Below are 21694 nucleotides of genomic sequence, written 5' to 3'. Positions count from 1 at the left end.
GGCTTGGATGAAGACTTCTCCCAGCTTCGTTGAGGACTTTGGCCCGGCTTGGATGAAGACTTCTCCCGGTAAGTCGATCTTCAGGGGGTTAGTGTTAGGTTTTTTAAGGGTGTATTGGGTGGGTTTTATTTTTTAGATTAGGCTTTGGGCGGCAAAAGAGCTAACTGCCCTTTTAAGGGCAATGCCTATCCAAATGCCCTTTGGCAATGGGGAGCTTAGTTTTTTTTAGATAGTATTTTATTTGGGGGGTTGGTTGTGTGGGTGGTGGGTTTTACTGTTGGGGCGGTTGTTTGTATTTTTTTTTACAGGTAAAAGAGCTGATTGCTTTGGGGCAATGCCCCGCAAAAGGCCCTTTTAAGGGCTATTGGTAGTTTAGTTTAGGCTAGGGTTTTTTTTTTATTTTGGGGGGGCTTTTTTATTTTAATAGGGCTATTAGATTAGGTGTAATTAGTTTAAATTTCTATAATTTGTTTATTATTTTCTGTAATTTAGTGTTTGTTCTTTTTTGTACTTAAGCTAATTTAATTTAATTTAGGTAATTGTATTTAATTTAGCTAATTTATTTAATTATAGTTTAGTGTTAGGTGTTAGTGTAACTTAGGTTAGGTTTTATTTTACAGTTAAATTTGTATTTATTTTAGCTAGGTAGTTATTAAATAGTTAATAACTATTTAATAACTATTCTACCTAGTTAAAATAAATACAAACTTGCCTGTAAAATAAAAATAAATCCTAAGATAGCTACAATGTAACTATTAGTTATATTGTAGCTAGCTTAGGGTTTATTTTACAGGTAAGTATTTAGTTTTAAATAGGAATAATTTAGTTAATGATAGTAATATTTATTTAGATTTGTTTAAACTATATTTAAGTTAGTGGGTGTTAGGTTAGGGTTAGACTTAGGTTTAGGGGTTAATAACTTTAATATAGTGGCGGCGACATTGGGGGGTGGCAGATTAGGGGTTAATAAATGTAGGTAGGTGGCGGCGATGTTAGGACGGCAGATTAGGGGTTAATAATATTTAACTAGTGTTTGCAAGGCGGGGAGTGCGGCGGTTTAGGGGTTAATATGTTTATTATAGTGGCGGCGACGTTGGGGCGGCAGATTAGGGGTTAAAAAGTGTAGGTTGGGGCAGCAGATTATGGGTTAATAATATAATGCAGGTGTTGGCAATGTTGGGGCGGCATATTAGGGGTTAATAAGTGTAAGATTAGGGGTGTTTAGACTCGGGGTTCATGTTAGGGTGTTAGGTTGTTAGGTGTAAACATAACTTTTATCTCCCCATAGGAATCAATGGGGCTGCGTTAAGGAGCTTTACACTGCTTTTTTTCAGCCGGCTCTTCCCGTTGATTCCTATGGGGAAATCGTGCACGAGCACGTACGACCAGCTCACCGCTGACTTAAGCAGCGCTGGTATTGGAGTGCGGTAATGAGCAAAATTTTGCTCAACGCTCACTTCTTGTCTTTTAACGCCGGGTTTCTGAAAACTCGTAATACTAGCACTGCAGGTAAGTAAGCGGTGAGAGACAACTGCTCGTTAGCACCGCATAGCCTCTTGTAACTTGTAATCTAGGTGTTTGATATTTTGTTAAGTTAAGAAGGGCAGCAAATTCTGATCTGCAGTCAGTGCTTCAAAAGCTGATTTTTTAAATTATACCACCACTTGTATTATTGATTCTATTTTTTTCTTTTCTTTCAAGCTTGTTTGTATTTGTTTTTCTACATTTGTTGAAAATCAATAAAGATTATAAATATAAAAAAAAATGGTTATTATACATTTTTTTTCAAAACGATATCAAATTGTGAATTACATAGATCTACTGAATTGATCTCATAATTGAAAAATACTATGGATTGAAGCCTATTAGGATATCATTATTAATAATGAATAAATTATGTCATGTTTTTATTTTTTCCACTCTGCTGAAACAACACAAACAAAAGACGCCTTCTAGTGCCACTCCGTTATTCTTCCTCAATTACCAGCAAATGTTAAAATGTATAAAATACCCCTTTCCAACACATATGTTGCCTTAGGGCACATAAAACAATCTGCTATCAAGCCATTTCCTCAGGCATTTACCATGTACCTTATCAGTTACAATGTATCAATAATTAGCATTCACTAAAGACGACACCAACTTTGTATATAGAATTTTTACTTTATCTCAATGTATATAAATTGTACTAATGCAGCATTGTAATATAGTGAGCTATATATAGAAATATTGCAATCAAGCTAATTATTGATGAATTGTAACTCATAAGGTAGATGCCTGAGGAAATGTCTTGAATAGCTGAGAAATGCGTAGCAGATTGTTTTATGTACTCTAAGGCAAAATTTGTGTCAGAAAGAGGTATTTTATACATTTTAACTAATTAAAGTTTTAATATCATCTACTGTGAGTACGAATGTTTATCTACATCCAGCATTGGAAGTTGCAGTGGGTTATACCGCCCCCACACCACATGACAATTAACTGGTACACTGTCAGATATTAGCCTGCCTCGTATAGCACTTTAGTGCTCGCTCATTTGTGAGTATGGTTGCACAATTTTTATATTTGCTGGTAATTGAGAAAGAATAACGGAGGCACCTTCTGTTTGTTTGTGTTTTTTCAGCACAGTGGAAATTGTGGGCAGAGTTTTTTACAGAAGAGCTGCCTGTGCCATGATTTGAAAAAAAGACATTTGCATTTAGAACATCACCCATCAATTGCATTTTATTTAAAGAGACATATCGGCTACTGGACTGCGTGGAAATATTAGTGACATTGGTCACAAATAGTCTATTAACCATCATATATCTAACCCTAGAGATTTAAGGTTTATTGTTCTATATATCTCATGTTTTTATTTTGCTATGACGATCAGTAAAAAAAAAACTTAAAAAAATGCTTGATAAAAAAAACCATGAAAAGCCTGTGAAACACCTATTTTTTAAAGGTTTTGTAAATGTTTACCCATATTCCCCTGTATATGCAGTTAGAGTGATTTTACTAATTCAAACCACGGTTAATCTAATGGAATGGAATGACTTAGAAAATAAAGGCAAACATTCATCTGGGTTTGCATATGATGTTTTCACAAGGCACTTATGAATGATTAAAATGAAAACAATTCTATAGAACAGACCTAAATGATATAAAGTACTGATTCAGTTTAAATCAAATACAGAAATTAATAATTAATTTTATGGTCAGCAAAACAAAAATAAAAGTTTTGTGTCCCTAGTGTTGGTGGAGAGCTGTTAGCAGTCCGGCTAACTTGACTCCAAAAGAATGATGATTCAGATCTTATTATTCAAAATGTTCTATCTGTGTGGCAAATCTCAAATGCTATAGCAACCTTTTCCATGGCAAATTAATCTGTGCTTTGTGCTGTATACATTTAATATCGTCTAAAGGTATAAGAAGGTCATCTTGCTGCTAGATATTCAATTATGAATTATTTTGAATCATTAGTATAAATCAGTAAAATACTCTATACCTGCTTAACTTAAATATTTATAGCGGTAAGATACATGTTAACCCCTGCAATATCATTACTTAGTTAACAAATTTGCTTCTCCTATGATACCTTCCAGAAAACAAGATTATTAAAGGGCGGCACCTGTAGCCAATTTCTATACATATATGTTTTACTGAGCAATAGACAAAAGTATGTAGTCACCAAGCCCCCTATACTAACACTGTAATTCATTATACTTTAATCCCATGCAGCCTATTGTGTCTAGCCTATTAGGGTAAACTGAGCTGCACAATAATATTCCCCCCTTTTTCCATAAGTTGTGTTTGTAATTTTCTTTAGAAAGCAGCAGGCGCACACAGTTCAGTCTCTGACCAGTATCCAATTTTCAATAGCAATATGAAGACCTACCTACAAATACACTCAAAGATTGTATATCTCATCATTCCTGGTTCCCATTTGAAGTGCTGGACCACCACACCCAATGTCTGAACCTGTTATGCTAATTTCTACCTCCATCTTCTCCCCTAGGCACATTGGTTATTTTTATTTTTTAATCACTAGGACATCTACTGAGTCTTATTCTTTGCTCTAGCTATACTGTATCACAATGGAAGTGGATTCATTGACAGTTTGGAAACCCACACATGTCACAATTTATACACATCCTCACCTTTGTTTATCCCAAGTTCTATGGCTGTAAATGTTATCATCTGTCCTAGCATGTCCTAGATTTTCAAAGGTTTTAGATTCGTCTTCCTTAGTGTCTTGAAGTCAATTGCTTTAGTCTTGAGTAGGGTTATAGTCCATACTATGGTAGAATAATCACGTAAATATAAATCTAACCACAGGTACAATGTCATGAAAATGTATTTACCCTCTTCCTGATTGCCACTATTTTGCATATTTGTCAGACTGAATGACTTCAGATCTTTATACAAAATGTAATATAAGAAAACAATTTATAGTTATTACATAATTTATAAATATTTATGGAAAAATGCCACCTTAGTTATCCAATCAATCTATGAACTACATTCAGTAGATCAATAGTTTTAATTAGACCAGTCTAACCCAGGTTTGATTACTGCCAGCCCTTTACATCTAAACATGACTTATACAACTTTACCATCAATGTGAAGTAGGCTACAATATCTCAATATGCAGCACAATACTCCACAATAAAAAGAAATTCTGCATAAAACTCCCACAGTACAAGAATGGTTAAATCAAGTAAACTTGAACAGTAAACTAGAAAAATATTACTATCTCTCCTCTAACAGGTTGGGTTTGTTTCAGGATATGTTGTTCATTTGGGAATCTGTGACACAAAATCCTTTTATCAATTGAGCCCTTTGCTCTTATAGAATTATTAGGCCTATACTGGTCTTAAATAGAAGCCTAAAAATTATTTAATCATACTGAATCTTACTTATCTGTAATCTGGAAACAATCAATAATCTTCTTATCTATAGATGAACGTGTAGTGCTGGTGAATTTCCTAGAACATATTGTATGAAAAACGAATGGTTATTACTATTGTTAATATTACTTTTTATTATTGTTATTGTCTATCCCGACATTGTTCCCCTCCTTCCCCTTTTTACCCTTGTCTCCCTATCCCCCTCTTTTCATACCATCTTTAATTATACCAAATGTTAATTAAGGTTATTTGATAACCAAAAATGAGGTCTTGATATTGAGATATTTTCAATTTGCTGAATCCAAGACTTTCCTACAGTGTTGCCTACATATGGACTATGTAATATGTTTTACATATAGGAATGTGCTCTTCAACGATTCACATGTCTGTTTTTACAAGATCCCTGTATATATATTAAGAACTCAATAAAAAGAATAAAATATATAAAAATAACAACAACAAAAAATCTGCAGTAAATGAGAAAACATTTGTTCTGATATATCAATCTGTAAAGTGGTAGAAAGCCATAACACTCTTGTATTATAAAGAACAATCAGCTAGATTATGAGTCTTGCGTTAGCCTTAAAAAGCAGCGTTGAGAGGTCCCAACGCTGCTTTTTAACGCCCGCTGGTATTACGAGTCTGGTAGGTACAGGTGTACCGCTCAATTTTCTTCCGCGACTCGAGCATACCGCAAATCCCCTTACATAAATTGCGTATCCTATCTTTTTAATGGGACTTGCCTAACGCCGGTATTACGAGTCTTGGAAGAAGTGAGCGGTAGACCCTCTCCTGTCAAGACGCCTACCGCATTTAAAAGTCAGTAGTTAAGAGTTTTATGGGCTAATGCCGTAATATAAAACTCTTAACTAAAGTGCTACAAAGTACACTAACACCCATAAACTAGCTATTAACCCCTAAACCGAGCCCCCCCTCCCATCGGAAACACTTTAATAAAGTTTTTAACCCCTAATCTGCCGACCGGACATCGCCGCCACTGTAATAAATATATTAACCCCTAAACGTTGAAAAAAATGCTCGTTAGCAACGCACCCCTGTTACCGCAAAACTCGTAATCTCAGTGAATGAGAGCCGTTATCTTTAAATGAAGAAGACTTGCAGCAGTGATCATGCCAGGAGTGGTTGGCCAACCAAAATATATCAAAGGGATGACTCATCCAGGAAGACTTCTCATCATTGAAGAACCAGAAATTCTGCTCTCTAGCAGTACATTCTGAAGGAGATTGTCCGGCATTAGCTGAAGATAAAGGGGCCTAGTTATCAAGCCGTCAACCTCAAATACACTGGAATTCCGCAGCGTATTTGTGACGAGGCTGATACGCCTTAGTTATCAAAGGCTCGAGACCGGCAAAAGTAGAATTTTGTGACGTAAGCATCGATCCGCCGGACTCAGTCCGACACAGATCGATTCTTACGTCACTCCAGATGTTCCGCACACAAGTGCGGCACATTCTCACTACTTTTGCTAGTTATCAAAAAACTAGCAGGTACGCTCGGCACTTTTACGGCCCAGCGTACCTGGTTTTCAATCCGCCACCCCTGGAGGCGGCGGATCCCATAGGAATCAATGGGAGTCTGACCATAGCGAAAGTACAAGTTCGCTGCTGACAGACATCCCATTGATTTCTATGGGAGCTGTCTACACCTAACACCCTAACATGTACCCCGAGTCTAAACACCACTAATCTGTCCCCCCCCTACACCGCCGCAACTAAATAAAGTTATTACCCCCTAAACCGCCGCTCCGCCGCTCCCGGAGCCCACCGCAAGCTACTCTATACATATTAACCCCTAAACCGCCGCTCCTGGAGCCCACCGCAAGCTACTCTATACATATTAACCCCTAAACCGCCGCTCCCGGAGCCCACCGCAAGCTACTCTATACATATTAACCCCTAAACCGCCGCTCCCGGAGCCCACCGCAAGCTGCTCTATACATATTAACCCCTAAAACCGCCGCTCCCGGAGCCCACCGCAACTATAATAAATGTATTAACCCCTAAACCGCCCCTCCCTGAACCCGCCGCAACCTATATTAAATGTATTAACCCCTAATCTGCCCCCCCTACACCGTCGCCACCTATAATAAATTTATTAACCCCTATCCTGCCCCCCCTACACCGTCGCCACCTATAATAAATTTATTAACCCCTAATCTGCCCCCCCTACACCGTCGCCACCTATAATAAATTTATTAACCCCTAATCTGCCCCCCCTACACCGTCGCCACCTATAATAAATTTATTAACCCCTATCCTGCCCCCCACTACGCCGCCGCCACTGTAATAAAATTATTAACCCCTAAACCTAAGTCTAACCCTAACCCTAACGCCCCCCCTAACTTAAATATTAATTAAATAAATCTAAATAATATTTTTATTATTAACTAAATTAATCCTATTTAAAACTAAATACTTACCTTTAAAATCAACCCTAATATAGCTACAATATAAATAATAATTATATTCTAGCTATCTTAGGATTTATATTTATTTTACAGGTACCTTTCAATTTATTTTAACTAGGTACAATAGCTATTAAATAGTTATTAACTATTTAATAGCTTACCTAGCTAAAATAAAGAGAAATGTACCTGTTAAATAAATCCTAACCTAAGTTACAATTACACCTAACACTACACTATACTTTAATAAATTAATCCCATTTAAAAATAAATACTTACCTGTAAAATAAACCCGAAGATAGCTACAATGTAATTAATAATTATATTGTAGCTATCTTAGGATTTATATTTATTTTACAGGTAACTTTGTATTTATTTTAGCTAGTTAGAATAGTTATTAAATAGTTATTAACTATTTAATAACTACCTAGCTAAAAGAAATACAAAATTACCTGTAAAATAAATCCTAACTTAAGTTACAATTAAACCTAATACTACACTATCATTAAATTAATTAAATAAACTACCTACAAATAACTACAATTAAATACAATTACATAAACTAACTAAAGTACAAAAAATAAAAAAAGATGTTACAAAAAAAAAAAAAAAAAAAAAAGTTACAAACGTTAAAAATATTACAACAATTTTAAGCTACTTACACCTAATCTAAGCCCCCTAATAAAATAACAAACCCCCCCAAAATAAAAAAATGCCCTACCCTATTCTAAATTAAATAAATTTCAAAGCTCTTTTACCTTACCAGCCCTTAAAAGGGCCATTTGTGGGGGCATGCCCCAAAGAAAACAGCTCTTTTGCCTGTAAAAGAAAAATACAACCCCCCCCCCCAACATTAAAACCCACCACCCACATACCCCTAATCTAACCCAAACCCCCCTTACAAAAACCTAACACTAATCCCCTGAAGATCATCCTACCTTTAGTCGTCTTCACTCAGCCGAGCCACCGATGGAACTGAAGAGGACATCCGGAGCGGAAGAAGTTAATCCTCCAAGCGGCGCTGAAGAAATCTTCCATCCGATGAAGTCATCATCCAGGCGGCGCTGAAGAAAAGTCTTCGATCCGGCCGATGTCATCTTCAAAGAGGCGCTGAAGAGGTCTTCTATCCGGGCGAAGTCATCAGCCAATCAGATTCAAGTTCAATCCGATTGGCTGATCCAATCAGCCAATTAGATTGAGCTCGCATTCTATTGGCTGATCGGAACAGCCAATAGAATGCGAGCTCAATCTGATTGGCTGATTCCATCAGCCAATCAGATTTTTCCTACCTTAATTCCGATTGGCTGATAGAATCCTATCAGCCAATCGGAATTGAGGGGACGCCATCTTGGATGACGTCCCTTAAAGGAGCCGTCATTCGTCGTAGTCCGTCGGTGAAGAAGGTGGTTCCGCGTCGACGGAAGGAAGATTCAAGACCCAGCTTGGAAGATGACTTCGCCCGGATAGAAGACCTCTTCAGCGCCTCTTTGAAGATGACATGGGCCGGATCGAAGACTTTTCTTCAGCGCCGCCTGGATGATGACTTCATCGGATGGAAGATTTCTTCAGCGCCGCTTGGAGGATTAACTTCTTCCGCTCCGGATGTCCTCTTCAGTTCCATCGGTGGCTCGGCTGAGTGAAGACAACTAAAGGTAGGATGATCTTCAGGGGATAGAATAGGGTAGGGCATTTTTTTATTTTGGGGGGGTTTGTTATTTTATTAGGGGGCTTAGGTGTAAGTAGCTTACAATTGTTGTAATATTTTTAACATGTTTGTAACTTATTTTTTTATTTTTTGTAACTTAGCTTTTTTTATTTTTTGTACTTTAGTTAGTTTATGTAATTGTATTTAATTGTAGTTATTTGTAGGTAGTTTATTTAGTTAATTTAATGATAGTGTAGTATTAGGTTTAATTGTAACTTAGGTTAGGATTTATTTTACAGGTAATTTTGTATTTCTTTTAGCTAGGTAGTTATTAAATAGTTAATAACTATTTAATAACTATTCTAACTAGCTAAAATAAATACAAAGTTACCTGTAAAATAAATATAAATCCTAAGATAGCTACAATATAATTATTAATTATATTGTAGCTATCTTAGGGTTTATTTTACAGGTAAGTATTTATTTTTAAATAGGAATAATTTATTAAAGTATAGTGTAGTGTTAGGTGTAATTATAACTTAACATAAAAAAGACAGATGCGCCACATGGCCCAATATTGTATGTTCAGCGGGGTAGATATATTCTAGTGGTGTCAATATTAACTCACAATCTAGGGAGCACTTCAGTTAGTGCAGCAGGAGCAGTCTGGGATCAATCACAGTCACCCAGCAGACCGACCTCTAGGGCAAAATAGTATGGTTCTGTAGTGGAGATACAAGCAAAAACAAAAGTGCCTATATGGCCTAGTACTGTTTGAACCAGAGGATGGTGTTCTGTATATTTGAAAATATACTCACAATTTGTATAGCATCTTCATTGATGCTAATCAGGCAGGAAGGGATCAATGCAGTCACCCAACAGACTATGGCAGGTTTTCACAGCAGGCAGAGCCGCAGAGCTCTCAAGAATCAGGTTAGGTCCAAATGATACACAATAGCAAGTGTTTAAATAAAAAGTTGGTACTTTACTAGATAAAACCAATGAAAACAAGCGACGCGTTTCTCAGTCTCAGACTGTTTCCTCAGGCTTAACCCTGAGGAAACAGTCTGAGACTGAGAAACGCGTCGCTTGTTTTTATTGGTTTTATCTAGTAAAGTACCAACTTTTTATTTAAACACTTGCTATTGTGTATCATTTGGACCTAACCTGATTCTTGAGAGCTCTGCGGCTCTGCCTGCTGTGAAAACCTGCCATAGTCTGTTGGGTGACTGCATTGATCCCTTCCTGCCTGATTAGCATCAATGAAGATGCTATACAAATTGTGAGTATATTTTCAAATATACAGAACACCATCCTCTGGTTCAAACAGTACTAGGCCATATAGGCACTTTTGTTTTTGCTTGTATCTCCACTACAGAACCATACTATTTTGCCCTAGAGGTCGGTCTGCTGGGTGACTGTGATTGATCCCAGACTGCTCCTGCTGCACTAACTGAAGTGCTCCCTAGATTGTGAGTTAATATTGACACCACTAGAATATATCTACCCCGCTGAACATACAATATTGGGCCATGTGGTGCATCTGTCTTTTTTATGTTTTGTAGATCATCTTCTTGGGATCCCGGCCGGATTCTTTACAGATTGCTGCCTCTATAATATCTGTTCTCCACACAGTGACTTTCTACTAAGTAACCTGAACTGTTACAATTAATATCAAGTGTCGCTCACTTGTTGAATAGAGTGTCACACGATTTGTTGTGGCATTATAAATCTTTATTTATTATTTAATTCTTTTTTTTTTTTTTTTTTTTTTTTTTTTTTTTCTTCTCCTTTATTGTATTTGACATTTGATTATTCTGATCTGATTGCTAGAAAATTGTATACTAGAGTATTATACCTTATAGTATTACACCTTACCATTGTTACAATTGTAATTTAGGGCGCCCCCTACTCTTATAGAGTAATTATAACTTAGGTTAGGATTTATTTTACAGGTAAATTTCTCTTTATTTTAGCTAGGTAGCTATTAAATAGTTAATTACTATTTAATAGCTATTGTACCTGGTTAAAATAAATTGAAAGGTACCTGTAAAATAAAAATAAATCCTAAAATAGCTAGAATATAATTATTATTTATATTGTAGCTCTATTAGGGTTTATTTTAAAGGTAAGTATTCAGTTTTAAATAGGATTCATTTAGTTAATAAGAGTTAATTTATTTATATTTATTTAATTAATATTTAAGTTAGGGGGGCGTTAGGGTTAGGGTTAGACTTAGGTTTAGGGGTTAATCATTTTATTACAGTGGCGGCGGTGTAGTGGGGGGCAGGATAGGGGTTAATAAATGTATTATAGGTGGCGACGGTGTAGGGGGGGCAGGATAGGGGTTAATAAATTTATTATAGGTGGCGACGGTGTAGGGGGGGGCAGGATAGGGGTTAATAGGTTTAATATAGGTTGCGGCGGGTTCAGGGAGCGGCGGTTTAGGGGTTAAACTATTTATTTAGTTGCGGAGAGGTGCGGGATCAGCAGGATAGGGTTTAATAATTTTATAATAGAGGGCGACGGTGTAGGGGGGGCAGGATAGGGGTTACTAGGTATACTGTAGGTGGCAGCGGGGTCTAGGAGCGGAGGTTTAGGGCTTAATACATTTATAAGACTTGCGGCGGGGTCTAGGAGCGTCGGTTTAGGGGTTAGTAACTTTATTGAGTTGCGGGAGGCTCCGGGGGCGCCGGTATAGGGGGTAGAACAGTGTAGTTTAGTGTGAGTGCTTAGTGACAGGCTAGCAATAAAGCTGGGAAAAAGCCGAAGGGCAGCGAGATCGGATGAGTGATAACTCTCACAGTCCGCTGCTCATCGCCCCGCGGCTTTTTGACAGCTTTATTTGATAACTTAGGCGTATTTTTTCAGGTCCGCGGCGGCGATGTGAGGCGAGCTTAGGCGGGCGTATTGGGCCGGCGAAGCCAGAAAAGTAGACGGCTTGATAACTACCCCCCATAGTGTGACTCAAAGCACAAAAGAAAGTCCACTTCAGAATAGCTTAAGCAAAACAAACAGTTTTTAGAGTGGCCTTACACCTGAGTTGAACCCAATTGACATGATGTGGCAGTTCATGCTTGAAAAGCATGCATTGTCACTGAATTGCATAAATTGTTCAAAGAAAACAGGGGCAAAATGAATTAACAGCAATGTGACAAAAAAAATCTCCAATTATAAGAAGCACTTGTTTTTACTTGTTGATGTTAAAAGTAATGCAGGCAGTTAGCCTTTTACTTTTTTCGCACAGGGCCAGTTGGTGTTGCTCTTCCCTTAAATAAATAAAATTATCTCATAGTAACTGCATTTTGTGTTTACTTAGGTTCTCTTTCATATAAAGGTATGAAACCACTCAATATGAAAAATATGCAAAAGCAAAAGAAAACAGGGAAGGGGCTTTTTTTCACAACACCGTACTTCATTAACCTCAATAACAACTTTTAGTGTTCCTTGTGAGTCTTTCATGGTCTGTTTCACAAATTTCTGCTTTTTGTACATGGTTGGATACCAGGTATTTATATCTTTCTAAGCACAAGATCACATTTTGTTGCTATGTAACTTTTTTGCTCATTCAAATGTTATCTCTTCTAATGGATTGGAATGGCTTGTCATAAATCACATGAGTTTCCTTACAATATTTTCAGGAAATGGTAGTAATGTTCCTAGAAGTTACAACTAACTCTACAGGGAGTGCAGAATTATTAGGCAAGTTGTATTTTTGAGGATTAATTTTATTATTGAACAACAACCATGTTCTCAATGAACCCAAAAAACTCATTAATATCAAAGCTGAATAGTTTTGGAAGTAGTTTTTATTTTGTTTTTAGTTATAGCTATTTTAGGGGGATATCTGTGTGTGCAGGTGACTATTACTGTGCATAATTATTAGGCAACTTAACAAAAAACAAATATATACCCATTTAAATTATTTATTTTTACCAGTGAAACCAATATAACATCTCAACATTCACAAATATACATTTCTGACATTCAAAAACAAAACAAAAACAAATCAGTGACCAATATAGCCACCTTTCTTTGCAAGGACACTCAAAAGCCTGCCATCCATGGATTCTGTCAGTGTTTTGATCTGTTCACCATCAACATTGCGTGCAGCAGCAACCACAGCCTCCTAGACACTGTTCAGAGAGGTGTACTGTTTTCCCTCCTTGTAAATCTCACATTTGATGATGGACCACAGGTTCTCAATGGGGTTCAGATCAGGTGAACAAGGAGGCCATGTCATTAGATTTTCTTCTTTTATACCCTTTCTTGCCAGCCACGCTGTGGAGTACTTGGACGCGTGTGATGGAGCATTGTCCTGCATGAAAATCATGTTTTTCTTGAAGGATGCAGACTTCTTCCTGTACCACTGCTTGAAGAAGGTGTCTTCCAGAAACTGGCAGTAGGACTGGGAGTTGAGCTTGACTCCATCCTCAACCCGAAAAGGCCCCACAAGCTCATCTTTGATGATACCAGCCCAAACCAGTACTCCACCTCCACCTTGCTGGCGTCTGAGTCGGACTGGAGCTCTCTGCCCTTTACCAATCCAGCCACGGGCCCATCCATCTGGCCCATCAAGACTCACTCTCATTTCATCAGTCCATAAAACCTTAGAAAAATCAGTCTTGAGATATTTCTTGGCCCAGTCTTGACGTTTCAGCTTGTGTGTCTTGTTCAGTGGTGGTCGTCTTTCAGCCTTTCTTACCTTGGCCATGTCTCTGAGTATTGCACACCTTGTGCTTTTGGGCACTCCAGTGATGTTGCAGCTCTGAAATATGGCCAAACTGGTGGCAAGTGGCATCTTGGCAGCTGCACGCTTGACTTTTCTCAGTTCATGGGCAGTTATTTTGCGCCTTGGTTTTTCCACACGCTTCTTGCGACCCTGTTGACTATTTTGAATGAAACGATTGATTGTTCGATGATCACGCTTCAGAAGCTTTGCAATTTTAAGAGTGCTGCATCCCTCTGCAAGATATCTCACTATTTTTTACTTTTCTGAGCCTGTCAAGTCCTTCTTTTGACCCATTTTGCCAAAGGAAAGGAAGTTGCCTAATAATTATGCACACCTGATATAGGGTGTTGATGTCATTAGATCACACCCCTTCTCATTACAGAGATGCACATCACCTAATATGCTTAATTGGTAGTAGGCTTTCGAGCCTATACAGCTTGGAGTAAGACAACATGCATAAAGAGGATGATGTGGTCAAAATACTCATTTGCCTAATAATTCTGCACTCCCTGTAATGTGCTATCACTGAATGTTGCAAAACAAAAGACAGAAAAAAAGTCTTCCTTTTTCTTTCTAATTTAGGGTCCTATTCTCTAAAGCGCTCCACTCAGGTAAGAAAAAAGGTGTGTTGACAGGAGTCTCTAAAGGCAAATTTTATACTAAGGGGCCAATTTATGAAAGTGCGAGTGGACATTATACGATATAGCGTATCATGTCCGCCGCACATCGATAAATGCCGTCAGTATACGCTGTCGGCATTCATCATTGCACAAGCAGTTCTTCTGAACTGCTTGTGCAATGCCGCCCCCTGCAGATTTGCGGCCAATTGTCGCTAGCAGGGGGTGTCAATCAGCCCGATCGTATAGGATCGGGTGGATTGCTGTCCGCATCCTCAGAGCTGGCAGACAAGTTATGGAGCAGTAGTCTTTAGACCGCTGCTTCATAACTGCTGTTTCCAGCGAGCCTGAAGCCTCGCACGGAAACGGGCATCAAGCTTCATTCGGAACTTGATAATTCAGCCCCTAAGAGATCAATATCTTGCTTAGAGCCATACCCACATTTGTGTATGTCAAGGAGAAGAAAAATGACGCAGTAAATTCATACTTGAAGTATGTAGGGAAAAAACTCTACAGTTTACATTGTATTTAATGTAATTTTAAAATGCAAAGATAAGATAATTCTAAAACGTAAATAATTTTCAAAATAAAAAGTAAAAATCATACAAAAAATTAGCAAAATTTAAAATGTTCTTGATTTTTCTAATGTAAAATAGGTCTTGCAGCCTTAACAAGTGGACCGAACAAGGGAGCTCCTTGGGCATCTCTCACAGGTCTTATTGTGCACTCTAATGGCTAGATTACGAGTTTTGCATTAGAGGCTATGCGGTGCAAACGAGCAGTTTATGCTCACCGCTCACTTACAGACAGTGCTGGTATTACGGGTTTTTACAAACCCGTCGTTAAAAGACAAGAAGTGAGCGTTGAGCAAAATTTTGCTCATTACCACACTCCAATACCAGCGCTGCTTAAGTCAGCGGTGAGCTGGTCAAACGTGCTCGTGCACAATTTCCCCATAGGAATCAACAGGGAGAGCCGGCTGAAAAAAAGTCTAACACCTGCAAAAAAGCAGCGTTTAGCTCCTAACGCAGCCCTATTGATTCCTATGGGGAAATAAAATGTATGTCGACACCTAACACCCTAACATGAACCCCAAATCTAAACACCCCTAATCTTACACTTATTAACCCCTAATCTACCGTCCCCGACATCGCCGACACCTGCATTATATTATTAACCCCTAATCTGCCGCTCCGGACACCGCCGCCACCTACATTATACTTATGAACCCCTAATCTGCTGCCCCCAACATCGCCGACACCTACATTATATTTATTAACCCCTAGTCTGCCACCCCCAAATGTCGACGCAACCTACCTACACTTATTAACCCCTTATCTGCCGCCCCCAACGTTGCCGCCACTATAATAAACATATTAACCCCTAAACCTAAGTCTAACCCTAACCCTAACCCTCCTAACTTAAATATAATTTAAATAAATCTAAATAAAATTACTATAATTAATTAAATTATTCCTATTTAAAACTAAATATTTACCTATAAAATAAACCCTAAGCTAGCTACAATATAACTAATAATTACATTGTATCTAGTTTAGGGTTTATTTTTATTTTACAGGCAAGTTTGTATTTATTTTAACTAGGTAGAATAGTTACCAAATAGTTATTAACTATTTAATAAACTACCTAGCTAAAATAAATACAAAAGTACCTGTAAAATAAAACCTAACCTAAGTTACAATAACACTTAACACTACACTATAATTAAATTAATTCCCTAAATTAAATACAATTAAATAAAATTAGCTAAAGTACAAAAAAACATTAAATTACAGAAAATAATAAACAAATTACAAGATTTTTAAACTAATTACACCTAATCTAATCCCCCTAACAAAATAAAAAAGCCCCCTCAAAATAAAAAAGCCCTACCCTACACTAAATTACATACGGGGCATTGTCCCAAAGTAATTTGCTCTTTTACCTGTAAAAAAAATTACAAATCCCCCCCAACATTAAAACCCACCACCCACACAACCAACCCTACTCTAAAGCCCACCCAATACCCCCTTAAAAAAACCTAACACTAACCCCTTGAAGATCACCTTACCGGGAGAAGTCTTCATCCAACCGGGCCGAAGTCCTCAACGAATCCGGCAGAAGTGGTCCTCCAGACTTGCAGAAGTGGTACTCCAGACAGCAGAAGTCTTCATCCAGATGGCATCTTCTATCTTCATCCATCGGGCGCGGAGTGGGTCCATCTTCAAGACATCCGACGAGGAGCATCCTCTTCTTTTCACGGTAACTGAAGAATGAAGGTACCTTTAAGTGACGTCATCCAAGATGGCGTCCCTTCAATTCCGATTGGCTGATAGAATTCTATCAGCCAATCGGAATTAAGGTAGAAAAAAATCCTATTGGCTTATGCAATCAGCCAATAGGATTGAGCTGGCATTTTATTGGCTGATTGGAACAGCCAATAGAATGCCAGCTCAATCCTATTGTCTGCATCAGCCAATAGGACTTTTCCTACATTAATTCCGATTGGCTGATAGAATTCTATCAGCCAATCGGAATCTAAGGGACGCCATCTTGGATGACGTCACTTAAAGGAACCTTCATTCTTCAGTCGCCGTGGAAAGAAGAGGATGCTCCGCGTCGGATGTCTTGAAGATGGACCCACTCCTCGCCGGATGGATGAAGATAGAAGATGCCGTCTGGTTGAAGACTTCTGCCCGTCTGGAGCACCACTTCTACCCATCTGGAGGACCACTTCTGCCGGATTCGTTGAGGACTTCGGCCCGGTTGGATGAAGACTTCTCCCGGTAAGGTGATCTTCAAGGGGTTAGTGTTAGGTTTTTTTAAGGGGGTATTAGGTGGGTTTTAGAGTAGGGTTGGTTGTGTGGGTTGTGGGTTTTAATGTTGGGGGGATTTGTAATTTTTTTTACAGGTAAAAGAGCTGATTACTTTGGGGCAAAGCCCTGCAAAAGGCCCTCTTAAGGGCTATTTGTAATTTAGTGTAGGGTAGGGCTTTTTTATTTTGGGGAGGCTTTTTTATTTTGTTAGGGGGATTAGATTAGGTGTAATTAGTTTAAAAATCTTGTAATTATTTTACTATTTTCTGTAATTTAGTGGGGGGGTTTGTACTTTAGCTAATTTTATTTAATTGTATTTAATTGTATTTAGTTTAGGGAATTGATTTAATTATAGTGTAGTGTTAGGTGTTAGTGTAACTTAGGTTAGGTTTTATTTTACAGGTAAATTTGTATTTATTTTAGCTAGCTAGTTAGCAAATAGTTAAAAACTATTTAGTAACTATTCTACCTAGTTAAAATAAATACAAACTTTCCTGTAAAATAAAAATAAACCCTAAGCTAGCTACAATGTTACTGTTAGTTATATTGTAGCTAGCTTAGGGTTTATTTTACAGGTAAGTATTTATTTTTAAATAGGAATAATTTAGTTAATTATAGTAATTATATTTAGATTTATTTAAATTATATTTACGTTAATGGGGGGTTAGGGTTAGACTTAGATTTAGGGGTTAATAACTTTAGTATAGTGGCGGCGACGTTGGGGGCGGCAGATTAGGGGTTAATAAATGTAGGTAGGTGTCGGCGATGTTAGGGACAGCATATTAGGGGTTAATAATATTTAACTAATGTTTGGGAGGCGGGAGTGCGGCGGTTTAGGGGTTAATATATTTATTATAGTGGCAGCGTTGTCCGGTTCGGCAGATTAGGGGTTAAAAAATTTATTTTAGTGTTTGCGATGTGGGAGGGCCTTGGTTTAGGGGTTAATAGGTAGTTTATGGGTTTTAGTGTACTTTTTAGCACTTTAGTTAAGAGTTTTATGCTACAGCGTTGTAGTGTAAAACTCTTAACTACTGACTTTAAAATGCGGTACCAGTCTTGACAAGAGAGGGTCTACTACTCACTTTTTGGCAGACTCGTAATACCGGTGCTATGCAAGTCCGATTGAGAAAAGAGGATACACAATTTACGTAAGTGGATTTGCGGTATTTCCAAGTCTAGCCAAAAAAGTGAGCGGTACACCTGTACCTGCAAGACTCGTAATACCAGCGGGCGTTAAAAAGCAGCGTTGGGACAGGCCAACGCTGCTTTTTAAGCCTAACGCAAAACTCGTAATCTAGGTGTTTGTATTTTCCACCTGCAGGTCTTGCTGTTTTATTGCTTTTATGCTGGAGGGTTTATTTAAAAATGCACAATGCATGTATTACACTGATAGAAAACGTATACAAAACTAGAAGTGAATGCAAGTTAAAGTATTATGAAAACATCACAAACTGATTTATTTGCTCAAATAAATTATCAGCAAGTTGTGCTCTCTGTAACATTTGGTTTCCCATTTTATAGAGCTTCATTATTGTTATACTCCCCACAGCATACACTCCAAGATTGAGTCCCCTTTTTTAGAAAATTGATTAACCATGCAAAGGTTGGCATTATGTCTCATTCCATGTCACAGAATTTTATATAATCAGACCCTTAGTTCATTCTTCAGGACCTCAGATTTTATTTATATATACATCAAACTACATTTCTGCTTGATGTGTTAGAAACCTATTTTAGCCAACTGAAATCAGGTTCAGTCTATAAATAGTAACACGTCTACCATGAAATTGTGCTCTTTGTTGATCCCCCTCGGAATCTAAAATGCTAGGCACACACTGAAATTACAACACTTTTCTTTTTTATTTGTAGCACAGAATCATGAAAAGGAAAAAAAAAATGTCATGGTAATTTAAGGTTGAAGACTGAAACACTGCAATTATTCCTCCCCCGAACCTCAACAGAATGGTAATATGTTAGTCCTGGTGGGAAATACAATGCTTTCAATATAAGGGAACATTCACACGTAAGTTTATGATTTATTTCTCGGCAAAGAACGATTTGTCTATAATACTTGATTTATTTCTTAATTTCTTTATACATATTTTTAATGGACATATGATAGTGTTGCTTCTAACATTATATAACAAATTCTACTAATTATTTTATGTATGCATTAGTATTTAGTCATTACCCATTACCAAGTTCATTCAATCATTGCTTTGCATTTATTCTGGTCTGCATAAACATTTTAAAAAAAATTTTTTGTGCATTATAGCAACACGTAATAGAGAATATTGTTGTATGCAACAATGTATTAAAGTGAGGTTAAACTCATTGTTATAGCTGTAGCTGTACATAACCTAATAGTGCCTATGTAAAAAAAAATGTTTTCGCACCTATTTTGCCACAGAGCATAGCGAGCATGCGCCGGCCCCACTTCTTAGTCTTGTCTTTTTTGTCCTGCCACTCTGGTATCCAATAGGAAGCTTAGCCTGTAGACTCATTGGAGCCGAATTATCAAGTTCCGAATGGAGCTTGATGCCCCTGTTTCTTTGCGAGACTTCAGGCTCACTGGAAACAGCAGTTATGAAGCAGTGGTTTAAAGACTGCTGCTCAATGGGGTCGATTTAGCAAAGGTTTTCACCAGCCTTTGAGCACTACAGCTACAGGTTCTCACACGAGAACCTGCACGCCGTATTTAACAAGCAGCAGTCATCAGACCGCAGCTTTGCTAACCTCTTCGCCACCTCTTGTTTTGCGAAATTCTATTTCCCGGTCTTTTCCGACTGGGGAGTTTGACAGCTCCTGCCCGCGCGTGATTGGCTGTGCATGGGCAGGGGGTGAGATTGCATGTGAGCGCAAAATAGCGATAGTGTGTAATGCTGAATTCCTCCAGGAGAATTCAGACCGCCAGAGGCGAGCTGCAGCAGACAGGGGTGAGTATATGCACCCCTGTCCGCCTCAGCTTGATAAATCACCCCCCATAACTGGTCCGCTGACTGTGAGGATGCCGTCTGATTGACACCCCCTGCTAGCGACCGATTGGCCGCGAATCTGCAGTGGGCGGCATTGCACAAGCAGTTCACAAGAACTGCATGTGAAATGATAAATGCAGACAGTGCGTGCTGTCAGCATTTATCGATGTGTGTCGGACATGATACGCTACATTGTATCATGTCCGCTTACACTTTCTTAAATCGGCCCCATTGACTTCATGGAACACGCATGCGCAAAGTATTTTATCTGACATATTCAAAAATCCAATCAGGAGCATTCAGCCTCATACACTTTATGCATGGGATGCTTTGTGTATTCGCAAATTGTGACTATCGGGAGCATGCATCGGGTCTGACGTGTACAGCGGGTGGGATCACAATATACATCACCGCTCTGCAGATAGAATCTAAAAGGGGTGGAGTGAAGTAACCCTCTGGGCTGGAAAATAAAAGTTACATTTTGAATAAAGTAAGTAAATATAATAATGATTATTATAGCTTTCAGCTAAAAATTGTATGAAGATTTTATATATATATATATATATATATATATATATATATATAATATCGGAAAAAAGCAGGCACTCTCCGTTTAAATTCACAAACTTTTCTTTACTGTGTAACCAGTGACGTTTCAGGGTTTCACCCCCGTCCTCAGACTTACTTACAGTGTGCACAAATCATCACAATACTTATACCCTAATCAATAACCATTTGCATAAATAATTCCATTAATCAATTAATGTGTGCTTTGTATATAAGTAAGTCTGAGGACGGGGGGGGGGGGAAACCCCGAAACGTCACTGGTTACACAATAAAGAAAAGTTTGTTTCTGGCATGATGCTCCATAACCTGCCCGCCTGCTCTGAGGCGTCAGACAGAAGTCAACCCAATCGAATACGATCGGGTTGATTGACCCCCCTGCTAGCAGCCAATTGGCCGCGAATCTGCTGGGAGCGGTATTGCACCAGCAGTTCACAAGAACTGCTTGTGCAATGATAAATGCCGACAGTGTATGCTTTCGGCATTTATCGATGTGCGGCGGACATGATTTGCTATAGCGGATCATGTCCGTCCGCACAATGATAAATGGACCTCTTAACCTTATTATAATTTTTAAAGGAATAAAAAATACTATATAAAGTTCATAAACTATGCACAATATGCAGAATGTTAAAGGTACAGTCTACACCAGATTTTTTATTGTTTAAAAAGATAGGTAATCCCTTTATTACCCTTTCCTCAATTTTACATAACCAACACCGTTATATTAATATACTTTTTTTACCTCTGTGATTACCTTGTATCTAAGCCCTTGCAGTTCTTTTTACAGACTTGCATTTTAGCCAATCAGTGCTGACTCCTAGGTAACTCCACAGGCGGGAGCATAATGTTATCTATATGGCACACATGAACTAATGCCTCTAGTTGTGAAAAAATGTCAAAATGCATTCAGGGCTAAGAAATTAGGATATGAGCCTACCTAGGTTTAGCTTTCAACAAAGAATACCAAAAGAACAAAGCAAAATTGATGATAAAAGTAAATTGGAAAGTTGTTTAAAATTGCATGC

Source organism: Bombina bombina, chromosome 4 (genome assembly GCF_027579735.1).
Source record: "Bombina bombina isolate aBomBom1 chromosome 4, aBomBom1.pri, whole genome shotgun sequence".
Taxonomy (NCBI): Eukaryota; Metazoa; Chordata; class Amphibia; order Anura; family Bombinatoridae; genus Bombina; species Bombina bombina.
Note: the sequence above shows the minus strand (reverse complement) of the source record.